This window comes from Panicum virgatum, chromosome 6N (assembly GCF_016808335.1).
Source record: "Panicum virgatum strain AP13 chromosome 6N, P.virgatum_v5, whole genome shotgun sequence".
Lineage (NCBI taxonomy): Eukaryota > Viridiplantae > Streptophyta > Magnoliopsida > Poales > Poaceae > Panicum > Panicum virgatum.
Window position 1 is genome coordinate 45,881,805 of NC_053150.1, and position 19,028 is coordinate 45,900,832.

The following is a 19,028-nucleotide window of genomic DNA, read 5'->3' on the forward strand; positions in this document are numbered from 1 at the left end:
AGCCGGCGTAGCGGCGCACAACGGAGGCGCCGCTGGACGCTGCTGCCCCTACGTCGACTCAAGGTTTTCTCTCAAGCAACGGCCACACCTCCTCTGCGGTGGCATGGTGTCGGCTCAAGGCTTCCTCTCAACATGGAGCCTGGAGCCGACGGCCATCCCGGAGGAAGTGGACCGTGTCGTTCTGCCGTCTCCAGCACCGGAGATCCACCTCAGCCTTGCTCGGTGCTGCTGCAGACAGGACCCCGCCACCTCGCGTGGGGGCCCCTGGCGCTAGCACCAAGGACAAGCCGGCGAACGACCGCACTTCTCCATGCGTCGCACCGGTCCATCTGCTGCGCAAGCGCTCTGGTTTCCATCGGCAACGGCGACGGCAGGGGGAGGGGGCCTCTTCCATTCAAAGCCAAAGAATTTGTCTCATGCCATGTAAGCATGTGACAGCTCTTAAGGCAAGGAGGGGACCCCCGAACTCCCGAGGTGATGCTGGATGATGCGGTTCAGGCACGTCCAGGGTGCCTTCACCTCCGAAGAACAAGCTGTATAGCATGCAGCCGTAGGTTACTCCTAAGAAAGGAATGAGAGATTTTCTCCTTTGTAATAGCGTGGCGTCTACGTGTGTGTCCAGAGCGGTCAAGGTCCGACCTTGTAAACCCGACCTCTGGCCCTATCACACAAACAGGCAAAAGCGGTCCGGAGCGGTGGAGGTCCGACCTCGTAATCCCGACCTCCGATGTATACCGTGAAAACCACAATAATAAAGGAGATTTTCTTTCTCAGTTTTACCTAGGCTCCACCCTGATTACATTTATTCGCCTTGGTTTAACTATTCTTTCCTCTTGACCAGAGTTTCCCTTATTGCTAACAATCCAAGTTAAGTTGCTGGCTTGTGGTCAGGAGAAGACACCCCTTCTAGCTCGAAGGCAGTCCGGACCCCTAAGGACCTGCTCTGGAGAAGTGGTATTTGTATCCTGGGGTAGAGAAGCTCTGCGTGGTTTAGCCTGGTAATGTACCCTAAGTTTACGTACTTCACTACCCTGTTACAAGTACTCTAGTATCCAGGACTGCTGTCTTTAGAGGTCCCGGGCTCCCTCCTAGTATAAGGCTTGGTTTCTTTGCACCTTACTATGAGGTCCGGTAACATGCTTCATCAGATTGTCAGCAATGGTCGCTCCAAGTCCACTCCGGTGGCCCGCTTCGGCGGAGACCGCTCGCCACGGTCGCTCCAAGTCCACTCTGGTGGCCCGCTCCGGCGGAGACCGCTCGCCACGGTCGCTCCAAGTCCACTCCGGTGGCCCGCTCCGGCGGAGACCGCTCGCCACGGTCGCTCCAAGTCCACTCCGGTGGCCCGCTCCGGCGGAGACCGCTCGCCACGGTCGCTCCAAGTCCACTCCGGTGGCCCGCTCCGGCGGAGACCGCTCGCCACGGTCGCTACAAGTCCACTCCGGTGGCCCGCTCCGGCGGAGACCGCTCGCCACGGTCGACAAGAGCCGGGTCCGGGAAGTGGTGCTTACTCCCTGAGCGATCCGAAGTCTGTGTAGCCGCTTAGCTTGGTTCCGTACCCTAAGCCTACACCTTCGTCGCCCAATGGAGAGCACTCTAGTACCTGAACCTGGCAACAGGCATACCGGACTCAGGGGTCCGGGATGCCCGCTCTCTCCATGAGCACACCAACGCAATCAACTTGCGTAGGAACAACATCACGATGGTGGCCCCACCTGCGGGTTCGGACCTCACCCGAGGTGGGCCCGGGGGCCACTGTCGGTACCCCAGGACTGGGGTACCCCCTCTTGCTGTGTCTAGGCAAGGATCTTGTAGTTATCCTTAACTACATCCAAACAGCCGGACCCCTGCGGTCCGGAGTCCTGTTCTCCCAGCAGCGGCCCGGACCGTTCCACAGTTGGGAAAGGTCCGGAGACACCACGTGTTCCGGAAGAGGCAGGAACTCGTGCGCAAGCAGCCGGGGCTCCGGACCTCCCAAGGAGACCGGACCCCCGCAGGGTCCCGGACCCCTCACTAAGGGAAGAGATCGACGCCCCGCGTCGGGGTGGTCCGGGGCCGCCACGTGTCTGCAAGACATGGCCGTTTGGGTTTCCATACCAACGTTCACCCACCATTGCATTTATTGCGGTAGGTGAACGTCTGCATTGATATAGCAGAAGCTGAGGCGTTTCATTGACCAGGGGATACTATTGATCGCGTATTACCAAGGCAGTGGAGCCGCTGGCGCCGCCCATACTGCGTCTGCCAGATGGATACGACGGCTCACCTTCGCCCATTATGACGCTACATAATAGCCTCAGCAGGCCACGCCGCAAGCTACGCTACTCCAACGGGCGCCTAGCTGACGGGACAAGAAAAGACCCCCCTGAGTCAGGAGAGCAGCAGTGTGCTTATCGGAGGAAAGATTCGCTACCACTGTAGCCACAGTCACGTTGGGCCCACCTGTCGGGGCACCAACGTCCTATGTATCCGCTCCCCCTTGATCTATAAAAGGGGGGCGCCGCTAGAAAACCTCAGGCTGGGTAAGAGCCAAGGCCGGCGGAGGATAGATTCATACACACCACCAAGAACAATACATCTCCCAGTGGACGTAGGGTATTACGCTCCGGCGGCCCGAACCACTCTAAATCGTGTGTTCTTGAGTCCTAGTCCCAGCGTAGATTCAGCCCCATCGCCTAGTACTTCCCCGAGTACTCCCTCACGGGGAATAGGCGGGTGCGTTCCGCCACCCGGCTGTGGGTACCCCTAGAACCCCCACAACACATATATTGCATATAAAGATGTATGCATGAGACGAGGTATATAGAAATGGTGTTTCATTGTAGAGTGCCCTTCTGAATCTTTCGCGGTTTCGCCTTTCTTCGCCCTCCTCCGTCCGCTACGTGGCCTGATACCGATGCCCATTCAACGTTGTGTCACCTCCCACCATGCCTTCCAGGCCAAAGAGAGAAACTCAGTGCTAGCATGCATGCCTCTGCAATTGGAATCGGTGGCTAGAAAGAAACCGCGTGAGGTAGATGGTGAGTAGCTAAGGGCAGGTACAACGGGCCGTAGATTCCCGTCGCCATGCACTGTTTTTTCACAAAAAATCCCCCAAAGAGGAGCAGTCGATGCCCAGTCGTCTCTCCATCCGTCTACGACTCCGCTCACGTGTTCCCAGGCCAATCGCCGACGAAGGCCCCCGCTGTACGACTTGCTGCGGAGAGACGACGGCGATGAAGATCCGCTGCGCGCACAGGAGCGGGATGAGGGGGATTCGTTTTGGCGCCAGATTCTCTTCTGCGTATGAGCTCCGCGCCGGCCATGGCGCTGCTCAACGCCGCCGCGCTCGCGGCCAGGGGGATGAACAGTACAAGCTAGCAAGTAATACTTGTGTGTTCATGATTTTGTAAAATTCATAGTAAAACAAATATAAGTCCAAATGATCTCAAATTTGAATCTGTCTTGTGATGCTTTACATTTAAAAAATCTGAATACCCATACTATTGTCATGTATTTTTATCTATAAATTTATTTGTGCTAGGGTGTTTAAATGCATATTAAATTATGTATTAATTTAGACTCCTTTTTAGATTCACATTTCAAAATTGTAACTTTTACTCTTAAGAAGTGTTTATTTTCTGCTTTTTTAAATGTATTTCTTACTTACTGCTTGAAAGTTGAGAAATGTCTAGTAAATTATAGAAAAATAAAAAGTGGCAAAAATCACTTTATTTTTCTTTTTTTATGTAGAAATGAGAAAAATAAGTTTGATATATTTTCTGTTAGTTTATATGTCTTTCATGATATAATGTGTTATAGGTGGCTTAAAATTTGCTACAAAGAGCCATGCCAATTAATATTTATATACGTTTTATGATTTAATATGTTATACATGTAAGATTCATGCGAATTATTTGAATGTATTATGCATTCTCTTAGCAATGTAATAAAATGACTACAAAGATCAATTATGCATGAGGTCACCATGAGTTTGTATGTCAAATGATGAATTAATCACTTTACAGACAGCCAAACAGACAGCTCATTGTACAAGGTGTCTGTTCAGCTGTCTGTTTGTGATAAAAAGACACTAGCTATTTACACTGTTGTACTTGCCCTAAGGTCATGTACAATGCATCAACACGAGCCGTCCGCGTGCCCTGCTTTTTTCAAAAACAACCATCGCGAGCCAAGTGACGGGTGATGTCGTCGTCTCGTGAGGCGACGAGGACAGCTCGTGCTCCCAGGCTGCAGGCGATGAGAAAGGACGCGCTGTACACCGTCGTCGTCTCCAAGCGATGGGGCGCGGATCCAGCTGCGGCGCGTGAGGGTTCGCGGGCCGCGGGCCGCGGGTGCCGCCGGGCCTGGCTGTCCCGCGTGAGCAAGCCACCGGTCCACCCTGCAACTTGTGCTTCAGATCAACCTTGCCGATCTCCGGCACCCTTCGTAGCCCGTCGCGACGATGTCTAGCACCAATCCCTCCCGGAAGCGGCTCGGTGACATTACTCATCTGTCGCAATTATAGTTGGCCGTTTGGCCCCATGCCCATGGGGGCCCGAGGCTCGGCCCATAATAGCCCGACACGAGCATGGCTCGAGCCCGATTATTATTGGGCTCCGGGCGGCAGGGGCCCAATAGCCGGGTCGTGCCTGGGCCTCAAAGCCGGCCCATGGACACGTCTAGGCACGACTTGAAAATAGGCGGCCTGATGAGCCCAATGGGTAGCACGATAGGCCCGTTTAAATACCCGTTCATCCCATTATCAAACCGTATTTAAGCATTTTCGGGCCGCCGGGCCAAACGGGCCGGCCTGGCACAATTAAATTATTTTCGGGCCGTGGCTGGGCCGGCAGTGAGGTCCACGGGTAGGCATGGCACGGCCCGTAAATAATTTCGTGCCTACGCGGGCCGTGCCTAATCGGGCCCGTGCCGGGCCGCCCGTTTGACCACCTATAGTCGCAGTAAAGGCGCGGCGCCATCACCGGCCTCTTCAGCGGTGGTCGCGGCAAGCAAGCAAGCTGCTGCTGCTGCAAAGTTGAGATTTTAAATCCAGGACCAGCCCTGTTCAGCTATCCAATTCTCACAATTCCAAACGTAATTAGTCTAGTTGGCCTTAAGAGTTGTCCTGATTCAAAGCTCTATAATTTGGTTTAAGAACATAGATCAAACTCTCAACGGTTTGAGAGATACAAAATTCTAAAGCTTGATAATTTTGGTACAGAATTAGTTCGAACTTCTGTCCCCACGGTTCACATTTTTCGTTATCATATTCTTTTGAATTCATATGAAAAATTCAGTCGGCCTTAATCGATGATGTTGTTCACCTATAGCTCTTCCAATATTGTTTAAACACTAGCAAAAATTATAAACAAGCAACACAATAGTATACATGATTTGTTTTGTTCTATTTTGTATAAGAAGGAATACAACAGTATACAAAATAGTATCCACGATTGATCCTGGCCTCATGCACAGCACTAAACATCTTGGAAAATCATGAAATAGACGGGCCATTGTACGGCCTGTCTTTTTAGTTGTCTATATGTCGTATTCAAGACTCTTGCAGACGATCCCTGTCTGCGGGTTGTACATGCTCTAAAACTCAAACACATGCGCGTGGATACCCAGAGTCCATATGTACAACCACCACCGCTGCGGTGCCAGAACTTTGCATGCCGGCTGCAGGGGGACGTGCAAACAGATTGGTTAGCAGTGACGCCGCGATAGCTGCCGGAGATGATGGATAATTAAGGCGGGCCGGCGCACGGACCAGACCAGTCGCTAGGAGAAGAAGAAGGAGAAGAAGCCCGCTTCCGCTTGAGGTTCAAGCAAGGACATGGACATCAATCATCAAGCTTTATTCTTTCATAATAGTAATGCAGTACTCTACTCCCTGAAGCGCGCCAAAAAAAAAAGGAACACTACAATACAAGCTCGCTCAGACGACGCGGCGGCAGAGAGTGATGCCATCGGCGACGGGGACCTGCACGGCCTCGACGCGCGCGTCGGCGGCGACCCTCGCGTCCCTGAAAGCCGCCCGGATCCCCCGGTCCGCCTCCGTCAGCGGCGCGTCGTCCGGCAGCGCCACGGAGCCGCCCCACAGCGTGTTGTCGTAGGCGAGCACGCCGCCGACGCGCACCAGCCGCAGCAGCTGCTCGTGGTAGTTGCCGTAGTTTTCCTTGTCCGCGTCCACGAACGCGCCCTCGTTCCCCGCCTGCACGCACGCACGCAGCAGGGTCGAACTGATCAACGCACAGACCGATGGCCGATCAAGAACAGAGAGAGGCTAGCTAAGCGCCATGGTTGATGGCGTACGTACGTCGGCGAGCAGGTCGGCGAGGACGGACAGCGCGGGGCCCTCGCGGAAGTCGACCTTGTGCGCGACGCCGGCCTTCTCGATGACGGGCCGGCCGAGGTCGAAGAACTCGCGGCTGACGTCGATGGCCACGATCCTGCCGTCGTTCGGGATGGCGAGCGCCGTGGCGAGCACGGAGCCGCCGGTGAAGACGCCGACCTCTCGATGGTGTTCCGGGCGCCCATCACCTTGAACAGCAGCGACAGGAATTGCTCCTCGTCCGCCGGCGACAGCATGAACCCGCTGAAAAAGCATCGCAAAACCCCATTCCCACCATGATCAAAGGATGTGTCAGACTTGAACAAATCAAGCCAGATTTTTTTTTTCTCTTCTTTTTCTTTTTTTTTGAGAGAGAGAGAGAGAGAGAGAGAGAGAGAGAGAGAGAGAGAGAGAGAGAGAGAGAGAGAGAGAGAGAGAGAGAATGTACTAGGTGTGCTGCTCGGTGATGAGGCGGAGCTCGCGGAGGTGCTCGTTCTCCCGCGGGTACACGATCGTGTTGAGCACGACAGATATTCAGACCACGCAATACCGTGCAAGGAACGAAGGTGAATATCTCGACAGGTATGTAGCGGCAGCGGACGCACCTCGTAGAGGGCTTCGCTCTTGAGGAGCGTCTTGGTGCTCTCCTTGCTGTGGATGCCCTTCACCTCGCCGCCCGCAGCCATGGCAGCCGTGCCCCTCGCCGGCGAGCCGCCCTGCCCCATCAGCGTAAGCCCGCGTCACGATCGAGGTGGCGGCGTGCTAGCGCGCTACTGCTACGTACATCAACGCCACCGGGGAGCTCCGTTCCAAACGGGTGGCGCTGGCATCACGCGCAGGTGCGCGGGACAAGTGGTGGCCGATCCGCTCGCTGCTCACATCTCGGCTTGTTCCGTCGCGCCTCCTCCGCGGCAATCCCGGCGCACTCGCGCGGTGCGCGACGGAATCAGCTGCGCTTTCGTTTTTTGTTCCGCCGGTGCAATTATTTGTATAGTTTTGTTTTGAAATAAGGATCAGATAGTTTTCTTATAAATTTCTTAAAAAAAAAGCATCTCGAAAAAAAAGACCACATTCAGACACCATCGTGTAAGAGCTCTCTGTCTTGAATCCATAGGTTTAAGAGCTCTCTACTTGGACTCCACACCTGTTCAGACACCAGGTACGTTGGTTCCTTTCCTGTTCCTAGCTTCACTGAGAAATGCCATGCGATGCTAGGATCCTAGACTTCTTTTAACCTGCTTACTCTGATGCAGAAAAATAATGCGGGGTGTTTGCACCAATCCCATTGTACTCTTGTCTTCAACTGCAGGAATGGCATGCAGTTTTCTAGCGGCAGTTTTGCAATTGCAAACAATCAGTTGCATGTGATGTGCGCAGTTTCATTCGGAGCAGAGTACCAACAAAATGGACAGTCTTTTAAAAAAAACAAAAAACATGGACCGCGGTCCTTATGGGCCTCCACCATCGCGTGGGCAGTATCAGGGGTTTCTCCCGCACTCGGCATCGAGTCGCCGCCAAAATTCGTAGGAATGAAAACGGTCGGGAACGGTCGGAAAACCCCCCTAACTGTTACTGTTCCTGTTTTGTTTTGTCGAGAACGGGAGCGGGAACGGAAATTGCGGATGGGAAAACGAATCCGATATTACGGGATATCGGGAACGTAACATATTGATCGGGAATATGTCGATTACTATCGGGAACACGATATATGTAACCACTTCATACAGTTAGCTCGACGTAATAGTTACAACTATGTATGCATCACACGTAATCAATCACACATAATCAAGGTAACAGAGAGGCAGTTCAGGCGTTGCTTTGAGGCCAAAGAAGCATCTGCAGTGGCCATGGCGCGCGCCTCTAAGCCCGACAGCAGTAGTGTGCCGTCGCTCGGCCCACCCGCCTGCGCGAGGGCGCCGTCGAACTGCCGCGCCGAGAACTGGCCACCGCCGTCGTCGCCGAGGACGGCCGGATTGTGCCCGTGCCGCCAGTCTGGCGGCTCGGCGAAGGGGCCTAGGCGTGGCCGCAGCCCATGCAGAGATTGAGGATGGCGGGACGACGGACGAGGCGGCCGGGGGCGAGAGGAGAGGGGTGAGGTGGCGTGTTCGGCGGCCGGCGGCGGGACGCGCTCGCTGGTCGCCGCAGGCCGCTGGCGGAGTGCGGAGGGCCGACGAGGCTGATGGATGACGGTGGCGGACGGCGGCAGGTCAGAGGGCTGCGGGCTGGTGGATCCGTCCTTCAGGCGAGCACTGGAGGTGGGGATCGCTAGGGTTCGCCGGGTCAGGATGGAATGGGGAAGGGCAGGCACCGAGGCTAGGTAGAGCCGCAGAGTTAGGGTTGGGGGGGCGGGGGGAGTTGCGGGTTGCCTTGGGCCAGTTATGGGCCTTTGGCCTTTGACACCTGCGGTCTGCGAAGGAGGAGCGGAGGATACTGTGGGCTGGGCTGAATTGGTGATTGTGGTACATAAATACAGGAATTTTACGGATGAAAACGGGAACCGCGAATACAGTCGGAAAAACACCCCAACCGAATTCGTTCATATTCCCGCCCGTTTCCCCATTTTTTCCTCATTTTCCTATTTTTCCAGCGGGAACGGTTTACGGTCGGTTTAGGCTTTTCCCGTCCCGTTTTCAATCCTAAAAATTCGCGCGGCCTTGTCGGTATACCCAATAAAGCAATAATCCCTCTACTGGCTAATGGACCCATTAGCATCCCATGACTGACTGACTCTGGTGATTCTGCCGTGACCCCCGTGGGGTCGGTGACAGGCCAGCTGGAAGCTGCTTGCATGGAGCCATGGACATTGCTAGGCATCCTTACCCGTTGCCCAATGGCCGGCTGCGTAGAGCTAAGAGCATCTCCAACACTCATCTCTTATGTCCAAATATATTTTTTCTTCTTTATTAATAACTATTTTTATATTTTAGTTAAAAATAGAGTAGAGAAAACACCTCCTACATTTAGTAGAGGAACGAGTAATTTTGTTGAGAGGCCCTAACTGTCGGCCAACGGTAGCCGCTCGCACAGTTAATGACTCCACGTACGCTATTTCTAGAGCGAGTGGCCCGATGATGAATTTCTGGGTGACCGCTGTAGCGAAAATATCCTCTCATGCCATATTTCAATATAATGTTTTGGCGATTGAGGTTACTGGCGGACTTGAGGCCAGGGGCGGAGAGAGGGGGGGCGGGCAGGGGCCTGCCCCCCCCTGAGCACCAAATTTACACTACAAATTTAAATTTTGATTAAAATTTTATAGAAATTTATATGGTTGCCCCCCCCACAATGAAAAAAATGGATTCCTGGCTCCGCCCCTGCTTGAGGCGGCTCAAAGAAAAGTACACTCAAGAGCAATTCCAACCTTCTCAAGATAACACCTCCGCGGGCGTGAAGAAGCTTGAGAAGGGAGAAACCGTGATTTGCTTCAAGTGTTGCAAAGAAGGCCACAAGTTCTACCAATGCAAGGAGAAAGAGGGAAATGCAAAGGGCAAAGAAAATGGCAAGCCCAAGAACTTGAACAAGAGCAAGAAGGGACACAAGAAGTCTAAGGAGATCAAGAAAAACACATCTCCATACTTGAAGGCTTCATACATGTACACCAAGCCCACTCACAAGAACAAGCAAAAGAGCAACCACTACATACTTGAAAAGAAGAAGAATGACAATGTGGTGGCTCATGTCATGGGGTGGAGAACATATGGATGGAACCGACCTATTTGGGTGCCCAAGGATATTATTCATACCATGGATGACTCTCAAAAGGTTTGGGTCCCTAAGACTTAGGCACCAAACAAGTGCAACGGGGAATTTGGAGGCTTGGCAAGGTTTGTGATGCATAAGTAGGGATGCATCATGCAAAGATGAAGTAAAGCCAAGTTGTGAATTAAAGATTAGTGACCCAAATTCCCCTCCCCTACATATGAGGTAATGAGCAAGGTAAAAGGATGATCTCAATTCATTAGATATCCTTCATGCATCATTGTAGCTCAATGACTCTCTAGGATTGCATGATCTTTACTATTGGTCCTTCATTTGATATGCTTTCCTAAAAAATTTCATATGGTAGTTTGCTTGTACTAATAATTATTCTTGAAGCATTCTACATGAGCTTAATCTTGGTGTGAAATACACCACTCTTGCATGGCACATGCACTTCAAAATGGTACCACCTTCCACAAATAAAATCCTACAAGTGGTATATCAAATTCAACAAAGGTATGTTGTTTCAATTGGTGCCATGTTTTTCAAGTTGTAGAGTTTGATCCCCACTATGTGAAATACAAGTGCATACATTTGGTTAGGTGATTCAAACACTATTGCACACATTTAGGGGGAGCTAACTCTATAGCTTGTGTTTTTGTGACTAACATGCTTTCAAAGTGATATTTGTTGTAGTCACACTCCCTTAGTCCATATGGTAATACACTCAATCCTTCGATATCAAGATGATGCACATTGCAGTTAACCTTATAATTGGTATCAATTGATCAAGAAAGATTGGACAAGGGAAGAAGACCAAACCATAACACCCAAAGGTTAAAGAGATAAATGATATAGGGAGGCATGGCTAGGTAAAACACCTTTCACCTAGTTAATTCATTTTGCTACTAATGCTCCTTGTTGCTAGTGGTTATGAAGCTTTTAGGTGTTTGATGACAAAGGGGGAGAAATGTACCCTAAAAGCAAGCAAATGATGCCATTAGCAAGGGGGAGGAATGGAAAATGCAATGCAAAAGGATGCATGGTGATAAGGGGGGTACTTAGTCAATATGGGGGAGAAGTGCAATTTGATGATCCCATGGACTAAGCCAGAAGCATTTCGTCCTATGGGCTAATCAAATGCCGGTGGCTTTTTAAATGAGCATTGAAATGTCATCCGAGCAAGCTAAGTAGTCTCTAACTTTTCAAATTGGTATCAATTTCATATTCTTGCAATTCATCTTGCTTGCTTTGGTTGTGTTGTCATCAATCACCAAAAAGGGGGAGATTGTAGCGAAAATGGCCTCTCATGCCATATTTTAATATAATATTTTGGCGATTGATAACACACACAACACTTGGATTAATATGATTGTTAAGATGATCATTCTCAGGCTTTTAGGTTCAAGTGATGACAAAGAGAAGATAGGCGTAGCTAGGCCCGAAGGGCCGCACCTACGGTGGTTCCGCTAACCGATTAGCGGACGGGGGTCGAGGGGGAGCCGCCACTCACGGGTCTCAGGGCAGTGCTCTGAAACCTCTTCGGTCCAAATGACAAGAATTGAAGAGACCATGAAGAAAACCAAGTCAAAGAAATCAAGACAGAGATACTTTAGTATCATCGGTTGAACCGACGCTGAGAAAATCACATACGTCGGTGCATTGACTTGGAGCACACCAGGAAATTTGGTTTCACCGGTTGAACCGACGTTAGGGAAGTTGAATACATTGGTGCAATGGACCCAGAAGCTGAGGCAAAGTCTATACACCGGATGAACCGACGATTGGGTCTTGGTGAACGTCGGTGCAGTTGTCCAGAGAGTTGGTTTTTCAGAGTTCACAGGACAACTACACTCACCGGTTAAACCGACGCAGCATCGGTTGATTGCCCGTACACGTAACGGCTAGTTTTTGAGGCTGGCAGTTTAGTATCACCGGTTGAACCGACGATGGCTATTGAAGGTGCGTCGGATTAACCGGTGTTAAGTATTTTCCTGGCAGCTTTTCTCCAACGGCTATATTTGCTTGTGCTGCCTATATATACCCCTAAGGCCGGGTCATTTGGGAGTGCTGGAGTTGCTGAAGCCTACTACACTTGAAGAACACCTCCAACCACCATAGAGCATCATTGTACATCATATAGGCTTAAGCACACTTGTGAGAGTGCTTAGTGCTTGGTTAGGCTTATCTCTTGAGAGAGTAAGCTTGAGTGAAAGTCTTGCTGCGGCAAGCATCTTGTGTACTCGTCGTGTGATCCTCCGACTTGGTGTGGAGAGGCAACGACACTTTGTGCGGGGAAGGAGACCCCTCTTTGTGAGAAGCTCCGATAGTGAAGACGGTGCCGTTGGTGACGCTTCGAGAGAGACGGTAGCGGTGGCCTTGTCTTGGTGACTTGGGGTCACTTAGCATTTGCTTGCCGGGAGCCTTGGTGGCGAACGCAAGACGGTGATCAAGCGAAGAGACTTGGCATCACACATGTTCTTGTTGGACAAGTGGCCGTGGACGTAGGGAGGGACTTGGTGTCCTAACCGAACCACGTTAAATTGTGTGTCTTGGTGTCTTCACGGGAGTTTGCATATTCTCTCCCTTACATCTTTACTTACCGTATTACGTTTCCACATTTACTCTCTCTTGCGTGCCTTTACTTTCCTAGTTAGTTTGATTAGGATTGGCTATAGGTTGCAAGTGTTTAAGGGGTAAGTAGAGAGTAGTATAGATAAACCTTAGTCAAAACTAGCATGTGTAGGACATGTTAGGTTTATCTCATGCAAATAGATTGAGCCTTAGGATAGAAAGCGATTAGCAACCCTATTCACCCCCTCCCCCTCTAGGGTCGGACACCCCGGTGATCCTTACAACCGCACCCATCCAAAGTCACGGTCGATTCCATGTGGCGGGTCTCACACGCCCATATGACTCCGCCCCATCTTTTCCAGCGGCGCGACCCCCCGCACTCCCTTTCCCCCATCCTCTGGCTCTCTCTCTCTTCTAGATCCAGTGACTCCATGGCGACGGGGAGGTGGGGCTCGGGCCGCTCGGCGATTCGCACGGTGGCGCGGAGGCGAGCCGGTGGCGGGGCGGCTGCGACGGCGGGCTCCCCGAGGTTGACCTCCGCGAGCGGCAGCCCGGGCTCCCCGGAGCTCGGCGGACCGGCGGTGCAGTGCGGCAGCCCGGCTGCGGGGGAGGCGCGGCGCGGCAGCCCGGCGGCGAAGAGGTCCGCCGGCTTACCCCATCAGGGGGAGCGGCGCGGCAGCCTACACTCCGAGCTCTCACCGGCGTCGGCGGGCTCGTCCCCCGGGTGTTCGTCTCCGGCGGCGGCGGCGGCGAGCCCCTCTGGTAGCCCCGAGGTAGCGCCGTTTGTTTTTTTTATCCCCAATTTTTTTATCTTTGGATGCAAAAGTTTTTTTCCCAATTTTTTTAAAAACTTTATCTTCTAAATATTTGTTAATTAAAATATTTTTGTTCTCTCTCCAAAATATTTTTTTCTTTGAAAAAAACTCTTAAAACTTTTTTTACCGGAGCTTTTTCTGTTTTTTTGATGAAAAAAATTCTTGAAATTTTTTCTACGGTTCAAATTTCCCCTGAACTTTTTTCTGTCTCTTGAAAAAATTTCTTTTTGAATTTTTCTCTGAACTTTTTTATCACAAAATAACAAAAAAATTGCTAGAAATGAAAAAAACACTGTCGGAAAAAAACACTGTCAAATATTTTTATTCATGTATTTTTCATAGTTTTTTTATTTGATCTTTTTGTATCTGTCAAAAAATACAGAACGAAACTTCTTTCTTATAAAAAGCCCATTCGGCGGTGGAGGTGGTGGAGGTGGGTTCACTGGATTCCAAAATCGGAAATGGGCGGCGGGGTCAATCCTTTTCCAGAAAAGAAAATATGGCGCGGTCGGGAAATCGACCGTACGCAGTCACTCGCACGGTCAACCGCAAATTAGCGGTCCCCAGCGAGAGGTTAGGGATCAAGCGCGACTGGCACAAGCACTGAAGCAAGCCAAGTTCGAGACACTAACCTTGGGCGCGCCATGGACATGGACGGGGCCTCGCGCCTGCGGCTCAGGCCACCAGCCGCCGCGCCGCTGGCCGTCGGACCGCCTCGCCGCCGTCGCCGCACGCGGACCGATCCTGAGGCGTCGGGCGTCGTCCGCGCGCACCCAGCTGACCGGTGGTGCCAGGCCGAACGTGGCGCCGGCCGTGTACATGCTGCCCCGCGGCGGCGGCGGACTGGTGCTGCCAACGGCAGGCGGCGGCTAGCTCCCTAGTACTCTACGCCGGTGGGCTTCCGGCACGCCGCGGAGTTGCTTCTGCCTCTCTGGTCTCTATGGCAGCCCCGCCTAAATTAATCCGGCTTAAGTGCGCTAACCATCATCAAAATGACAATCAGGGTTAACACGCACTTAAAACGGAGTAATCCGGCAGTGCTGTCGGGTAAAATCCCGATTAAACCACTTGAACAGGATCGACAAAGCAGTCCAGAGAATGCAACATTCCACAAATTTTACAACACAGAGTATGAAATTAAATTAAAATTACAAACCAAGTTTGAATTCATAAAAAGACAACAGAGTTCAAGAGTGACGGAAAACGAACGATAGCCTAGTGACGAAACAAGACGTCATGATGAAGCCCGTACATGACGTCAGCCATATCCTCAGATGTACCACCTGAAAAACAAAGCCACAAACAAAGCTGAGTATACTAATACTAAGCAAGGCTTACCCGACTAAGGGTATATTAAGCCATTTATCTAGACATGCAAGGCTTTTGGCTTGAGGGGTTTGTTTTGCCGAAAAGCAGAAAAGAGTAGATCCTTAATTTCAGATTTTAGCTTCCAAATTCTAGTTCATTTAACCATTCTAGGTGAGCATCTATCCAATAGCATACATGGTGGGAAACAATTATCTTTCATCATCCAACCAACCATATTCATCATCATCATCATCATCTTTCACTTCTTACTCTATGTGGCAAAAGGGTTAAGCAGTCCCAAACCGTGAGAAGCGGACGATTCGAATCGAATTTGTTAACCTGGCCAGGCAGACCTAACACACACGTATGGGAACCAAGTCACCCACACGACTTTTCCCCTTTTCTTTCCGGGTTGTGGATCAGGGTCACCGTCCTCGACTACAGAGTACGACGACTCTGCACCCGCATGTGCGCGCATGAGAAATGACGTTCAAAGAAGGTGAGAGTAAAGTCCACTTGCCGGGCCAATCAGGTACTTAAGCTTACCGATTACCATATTTCTCGGCATGTGGTTAGTACGTTCAAACGCTTAACCACCACTACCACACAATGCAGCCTTAACCATTTTCACTAAACAGACGGGGCATCACAAGTATCACAACCCCGCCCGTGAGCCTTATAGTTGCAGTATGTAGTAGACATTCAACTCCTATAGTTCTCGCGAGTGACATGAAATCACTCGACTTCTACCGAACCATTAGTCTAGCCAACTAGCGAACTACACATACTAGTGTTCAAGCATAGGTACCTAGGATCATGCAGCTACGGTTCCAAGCAACTCCTGTAAACTTAAATGCGCAAGTAGATAGAAACAGTAATAAGTTGCATAAATTTAAAAATAGATAGGACATGCTCCGGGGCTTGCCTGAGAATAACACTAGGTCAGTGTTAGTTAGAGAACAATTGCTCAGTGAGCATCTCCCTCAATCGTGCACATCGGGATCCATCCGTCCATCTTCTAGACGTTTCCACCATTCACCGTCTTCTGGCTTGGCTCCAACGTCACATCCTTCACGTGGTTCATCTATCATACCTAAATGAAATGCAACAATGCATATGTATGAATGCAAAGTTCCGAGTTGCTCAACAATGTAGATGTTATTATTTTTCCTTCACAATAAAGTTGTAGTCCACATAAAACTTAAGTCAAGAAAACACTTATTTCATTTCCTACTTACTGGGCAGTCAGTTATAGAGTAGTAATTTGATGCAATTTAGTTCATAAAAACAACGTGGGGTGGCTTCCCAGTGTGGCAGAACCGCCTAAATTATCCCGGCTCAAGTGCGTAAACCATCACCATAAAGGCAACATTAGCTTAAACGCACTTCAAACGGAACAATTTTTGGTCTGTCGGGTAACGTCCCGATACAACCACCGATTCTCGGATTGAACAAGCATACCTCGCACGAAGGCGAGTCCAGAGATATTACAACCACAAAATTTACAACACAGGCAAGTTCAGTAGTGATTACAAAATAGTTCAAACCATTATTACAAAACCAACTTAAGTAAAACAGTTATACAAGCCAATTATAAGTTCAGAGTCTAAACAGCGGAAGATGAAACACGATCTCTACAACACGTCGCCAAAAGTATACCAAGCTAGCCCAAGCCGGGTATCACTCGTCATAGTCATTGCCGGCCGAAGACGTATCCCATTCTACGGACCAGCCAGGAGGCAACGAGCAAGGATAGGTCAAGCTAGCGACCTGATCCTCAAAAGTCATACCTGAAAAAGGGTTTCAACAGCAAGGCTGAGTATTCTAATACTCAGCAAGACTTAACCGACAACGGGTATAAGTAGCCCACCTTAGCTAGACTATGCAAGGCTTTGTAAGGCTCTGGTTTTCCTTTGCTGAAAAGCAATAAAGAGTAGGTCCTTACTTTCAAGTTTTAGCTGCAAGATTCTAGTTGATTAACCATTCTATGTAAGCATCTACTAACCATTCATGGTGAAACTTCTAAGCAAACATCAAGATTAATAAGAATATTGTTGCTCTTATTACTCTGTGTGGCAAAGAGATCAAGCAGTCTCATTTCATCGTGAGAGGCGGACGATTCTGAATCGAAATTCAACCTTGCAAGGGTAACCTAGCACACATGTCTGGAATACCGTCGGGTCATTCCCAAACAACCGTTAACCTTTCTTTCCGGCTTGTGGATAGTGCCACTCTCCCCGACTACAGGGCTCCAAGGCCGAACCTTGTCCCTAGAAGTCGTAGTGTTGCGCAACATAAAATAAAACCTATCCCTACTGAGAGAGTGGGAGGTATATCCACTCCCCGGTCCAATCGGCTACTAGGCTTGCCGCGTACCATATTTACGGCATGTGACTAGTACTTTCAAAAACTTAACCAGCACTACCACACACCGCGACCTTAGCAAGTTCATCAACACAGACGGGGTCTCACATAGGACATGATATCGAACACAACCCCGTCCGTCGTCCTTATATTGTTAACAGAAAGTAAACAAGCAATTCCTATAAAGCTCGCGAGTGACAGGCAATCACTCGACTTTTACCGTTCCTATAAGCTTAGCAGATAGTCGAACTCAGGTCTAGTGTTCAGTACATAGGTTCCTAGGATCATGCATCTAGGGTTTCAATTCAAATCCTAAGAACTGTAAATGCACAAGTAAGTAATAACAGTAAATGATAATAATTTGAAATATAGGTTATGTCCGGGGCTTGCCTTCTCGGTAATTGCTAACTATTTCAGCGCTAGGCTCTTCCGAACTTTGGTTCGGGGCTTCAGTTAGTTCCGCAGTGTTCACTTGAGCTTCGAGATCACCTCCGTCAGACTCCGGAATCAACTCGTACGTCCCGTCTGACAAAGTAGTCGTATCTATATGTAATGCAAGAACAACATTATAAACAAACATGGGCAATCGTTTATAGAGTAGTTAAATAACAAATTTAACTACACAAGGCATCATGATCAACAGCACCAAAGAAGTTAACTAACTTCATAAAAAGAGTGGTGGCAACTTCCTATACAATTAAGTCATGGTTTGTAAATAAATCAACAAATCAAAGTACAAACAGTAATAAAATCTATCAAAATTACTCTAAACAGAACATGAATAAAGTAATCTACCCTACAAAAATCATGCCAAGACATGTAATCATTTAATCACAAAAAATCATTTACTCAGATAACATCTAGAACAAGCAAGAAATACACAGGTCAAACTAAAGAAGATCAGAAGCTCAAAATTTAACATGAGATCTAAACAGGGATGATCTAGCTTCTGTGAATTTTTCATGATTTTATCTGCACGGAATTAATTCAGAAAAATTAAACTAAACAGACATCAGTTTAGCAAGATTTAATTTTTGCTCCTGTTCTAGACATGAACTAAATCTCAAACTTCCTGGACGAGCTAACATACTCCAGAAGAACACTCATGAATATTTTCAGGATTTATTAAGAACAGAAACTATTTACCATGAATAAAGTCTATTAAACAAAGATTAAATCAAATAAAAAGCTACAACAAAGAACTGATCATGAAATTTTTATAGCAAAGCTAGTGTAACATGAGTAAACTACCACCAAAATTTCAAAGCAAAACAAGCTTTCAAGAATCAGATAAGAAAAAGATTAAAGAACAAGTAGTTATACACCTAGTAACACAAAACAACATCTACAGCAAAAACTTGCAACTGAAGCCTAACATATTCTGGTTCTACTGCATAGAGCTCTTCAAGAGGATTCCAAAACATCAAGATTTGCTATTTTACGAATTTTCTACGAATTGATCTAGAATTTCAAAGTTCACTGAAAATATTACAAAGCAGCCCCTACTGGCACTATTCATCTGAGTCTAGGCCTATGCAAATAACCCCCTGGGTTTTCTTTCCTTTCAACCCGAGGTCCCTGGGCCGGGTCAGAGAGGGGAGGCGGCGGTTGACCGGCCGTTTCCCGGCGAGGGGCTCACCGGCGGCGAGAGTGGAGGGGTGCGTGAGCTTCACGGGTGCAAGGCGCACCTCTGGGTGGCCTAGGGTTGCGCGGAGGGGCTCGGAAGCGGTGGCTCGGCGGTGCAGGGCGGGTCGGCGGCGGAGGCAAGCGACGGCGAGGGTGCTCCGGTGAGGTTCAGGCGAGGGGAAGTGGCCTGGGAGCTGCGCGAGGTCGAGGCGGTGCTAAAGGTGGGGGATGTAGGGGTGGAGCGGGCCTGGGTTGGCGGCTCCGCGGTGGAGTGGAGCTCACCGGCGTTCGGGGTGAGCGGCGGCGGCGTTCTGGGGCGTGGGGTTAGG

The 19,028-nt window shown here is 49.7% G+C and overlaps 1 pseudogene; it reads right to left on the reverse strand.

Moving 5' to 3' along the window:
* Positions 1–5,365: 5,365 nt before the first annotated feature.
* On the reverse strand, positions 5,366–14,237 carry LOC120679970 (annotated as a pseudogene).
* Between the last annotated feature and the right edge of the window lie 4,791 nt (positions 14,238–19,028).